This window comes from Antrostomus carolinensis, unplaced genomic scaffold (genome assembly GCF_000700745.2).
Source record: "Antrostomus carolinensis isolate BGI_N321 unplaced genomic scaffold, ASM70074v2 scaffold7459, whole genome shotgun sequence".
In the NCBI taxonomy this organism is placed as follows: Eukaryota; Metazoa; Chordata; class Aves; order Caprimulgiformes; family Caprimulgidae; genus Antrostomus; species Antrostomus carolinensis.
In genome coordinates this window covers 131043-135433 of record NW_010336375.1, presented here as the reverse complement: position 1 = coordinate 135433, position 4391 = coordinate 131043, and positions in this window count along the sequence as shown.

Sequence of the window (4391 nt, the reverse complement as noted above, 5' to 3'; positions counted from 1 at the left end):
ACACAGAGCATGACCAGGACCATGGCTTGGTACCTATCCAGTCACACTTGTACTAAATTAAACACAGGCAAAAGGCTTTTGGCTGCATTTTGACCATCTCCTGGACCCACAGCTCAGCATTTCTGGCTCAGTTTACACCACGACTACAAATGCCCTAAACTGACAGTATCTGGTTTACATTTACGGCAGTTTATACAACTCCTTTGGCAAGGTTTTTGCAAAATTTCCAGTGATGTATATAACCAAATGCAAAAAATCAGAGTAGATTATTGTACTTTTCCCTGATAAATATCACATGCTTCTCTTCTATGTTTAAGATGGCACATAGGCACACCAGCCTCAGGCCGGGACCCCTTCTGTCCTTGATGCTGTAAAGGTACAGGAAGAAAAAGCCACTGCCTCAGAAGGTTATGACAGCAAACACAAGTGAGGCCAGAGTGCTCTGGGACACTGGCACCTCCTAGAATGAAGTGTTGCTTCTTCCCACACACGAACATACAGGGCACAGAGGCCCCCAGCAAGTTTCAGATATACTGACTGACTAGTAAAACTGTCGTCTTATGAGTTTGGTCAAGTTTGAAATGCACCAAGCACTAATAAGGGAGCAGGTAGCAAACTCCGCTGCTGACTGGCAGCTCATGTGATGTGCAGTGAGAACGCTGGGAGAAGAGGGACTGGCTGACCTCAACAACAGCCCAGGCTAGGAGTTCCCCGTCTATTCCAGATGAAGTTTGGACAGGATGTAAGGCTTTTTGTTGCTGGCTGGGAAATCTGCTGAGCACCTCCCAGCTAAAGCCACAAGCAGGCAACTTCTGGCACCAAGTCCATGCCTCATGTAACCCAGTAAGGATTGCTGGCAGAGCACCTCCACAGTGGGAGGTGGGCTGCAGGTCAATACCTGATTTCATGCTGGTAGTCCAATGCCAACACTCAACCACTGCATATAGCCAGAGGGCACATATTTGCTCAGCATACTCCACCAACAACATCAAGAAGATTGCTGGAGCATAATGATATATGGGAAGCAAACCAATTCTTACTGTGACATTGCTGGATTCAACTTCACTTACTTGTGCCCATCCACCCTCAACAAAGCAAACAGCACAGGAGACAACTGGCCACAATACAAACTCCTGGGAGTGCTGATAGGGAGCTCTGAGCTCTCTACAAGCATTTTTGTGGTCTGACTTTTACTTCCAGGAATATCTGTGGAGAGCAACTAAGTGTGGGGAATAGCATCAGCATGGTCTCCCATCTTTTATCACACTCATATTTCAGTATTTTCCTCCTTCAATAGATCCACCAGTCTGATAAATAGGTCAGAAAGAAGTGTTGGAGCATTTTCCCAGTTGCAAAATGCAACCCAGCAATAGAACTGCTTGGTATTATGTCAGTACCATTACTACAGTACCTCTCATTCACAACACTGGAATATCTTGGTACCTTCTGTAGTAGGCTGTCAACAGGCAGTGCTCCCTCATTATCAGCCCCTGGCACTTTGTGCACAGACATTGCAAGTTGCATCCGGATGACAATGTGGAGCTAAAGCCTTTGCCCAGTTTGCTGTTAGTTGCAAGCCCATGGTACAGCTCCCTTATCCCCAGCTCTCATACCTGCTGCTTACCAAGGTTTAGCAGGCAGTCAACAAGGCAAGACTGGCTCAAACCCCTGTAGAGTTAGAATGGGCCACCCATGCCTGTTGCCTTCCCATGCAAAAACACAACAGAAATAAATACCCTTCTGATTTCTAAGAAAGGATGGCAAAACAGAGCAAGTTTACAAACTGGCCTCGTCATTCCTCTTTCTAATGGCTGCACAGTCACTGGCTTTGTACACCCAGTAGTCTGTTAACACAGCAATTAATTACAACACATGCTGGGCAAACACAAGTTAGCTTACAAAGGCACAGAGGTGGAGCTGGTTGTTGGTTTGTAAGTGATCAGGAAAAACTGCAGCAGTCAGGATTTCTTTTCTTCTGTAAGCCTGCTGCCTCTATCACAAAACCCAAAATCCCAGGACACTCACAAAACAGGCTAAAATCCCACTGCATGCAATAAAGAAAATCCCCATGTGGAAAAAGTGGACAGAGCATCCACTGAGCTCTGGGATGCTCAGAGAAGTAGCCCTTAACTTAGCATCCTTAGCTACACGTGCTCAATTTCATTTAGATAGACAAGGAGAGAGGGCTCTAGAAAAAGAAACCAAACATAAAGCAAGAACTTCACAAAACAGAAAGTTGCCAATTATCTATCCTCACTGCTGTAGCACTGAGCCTGCCCCAACAAGCCTCCAGCCTAGATCATGGGACGTTCGGTAGTGCTCGGCTCTAGCAGCATGCTGCAGGGGCTGCAGCTGCTTTTTAGTGCCTGGGTATCACCTGGGTGTCAGACATTTCTTAGGAGCAATCACAGCTGTGCCACTGCCCTCTGCACCCTCAGCCAGCAATTATTTTGATGCTGTTGTGAACTGAAAGTGCACCACCTTCCACCATACCTTTGCAGGCTGCAACACAATTTCCAGCTTGTGAGTGGTCACGGTGATTTCCAGAGGGGCACTGGAGGGCTCAGTGGCTGTGTTTATGCTTTCCCTCTCCAAAGCCTAGTGCTCTTTAACCTCTTCACCAGATTCCCTCCCTGGAGGGACAGACATCGTGACTTCAGCCTGGCAGAACAGACAGGCACCTCTGTCCTACATCTACAGGCTGTGGGGTTTGTGTCCCTGCAGCCTTCCAGGGGCAGGGAGTGTCATTTTGGGGTGACAGAGGTAGATGCAGCTGCTCAGTGTGAGGCCACATGCATGGTCAGCCCAGCAGGATGCCCCAGGCATCTCATCTGCCTTCTGCTCCGTGTGCTGCCTGCACCAGTGCTCAGGAAAGCCTCTGGACTACTGTTTCTCCTCTCACCTTCTGACTGTTAAAGGAAAACTACAGCACATGGAGGTCTCCCTCTTTCTCTCGAAACATGAATGTGCTACAGCTGGTCAGCAGATTATTTTTTAATGAAAAATGGCTGTAATTTAATAGTTTGCCAGAAAATCAATTTTCAGAAGCAACAGCTAATCTTTCTTTTGAAAACACCCACCCCCTCTCAAATATTAGGGTTTTTATTTTTCTTTTCTTTCCTTTTCTTTTCTTTTCTTTTGAGAACCATTTAAGGTTTTGATTGCAAAGCACACATAAACTCAAATGTCATCCAACACTAGAAATTTGGGAAGGGTCACAGCATTTTCTAATGAAAATGTATTTTCTGTAGAAACTGTTAACAAAAAAAAGAACATTGAAATAACACTAATGGAAAATAACATGTAAAACCAATATCCTCAGGATCTCAAGTCTGGCCAGCATGTAGACAAAGGGATCCCAAACGCACAAGGCAAGTGAACTATCTGCAGCACAGTGAGCCACTCAGTGCACATCTGCACAGCCCAGTCATGCATGATCATGACTACATAGGACTAAAAGCAGCAAGCCCATCACCCCAGTTTGGCTCTGTACTAAAACCCACACAACTACACTAGTGTCATGGTTTTGCTAGGACAGAGCAAGCAGCTGTTTGGTGTTTGGCTGCCAGCCAGGTTAAAACCACCACAACTGGGTAATGAGCTACAGTGGTCTTTCTACAGCTTCAGGAGGAAGCAGCTATAAGTTTATTAGGACCCCTGCAGTCCTCAGCATGAGAAGACATTGATCTTTGTCAGGTGCCATGCTTCAGTCATCACAATCTTGATGTGCACTGCAGTTTGCTGCTGCTACCATTTTTATTTAACTAGCCTATTTAAAGACAATGCTTTAAACCTGTATTTCCTCTGCATCTGGAGAAGAACTGTTCTTTGAAATAGATTGATACAGCTTGCTGTGCCAACTGCTTACAGAGGTAAGAGCTGCCTGAGATACCCCATGCTCCCAAGGGCCTTGCACATCAACAGTTAGTCCCTGCCAGTCTCCACTTCCCTGCTCCTGGTGAGGCTAGTGGCAGGTATGGAGCTCGTAGTTTTGTTGCCCAACACAGCTGCACTGAAACCCCTCAGCAGCAGGAAGCACAGATGCTTCCCAAGATTTAGATGAAGACTTCCTAACAGCAGGTGCCAGGGCAGCCACTGCTGCCGTCATTCCCCTCGCTGTGAGCGATGGTCGCGCTGCAGCCACCACCACTGGGAGCCGCCGCTCCTCACCACAAGGGAAGGGCATGAGGAGGTGCCCCACAGGAGCTGGGCTGGCTTTCCGGAGAGAGGCCCAGCTGCCAGGCTGAGCATTAATTACTGCTGCTTTGGCTTTAAAAATAATTGCCCCAGGATGCAAGCAGCTCACTTGCTTTTCTTCCTCAAACACCACCTCCTTGGAGCCTGTGGCTGAAGGCCCTTGTGGAGGGGAAGGGAGGACCTAGTGCAAAGAC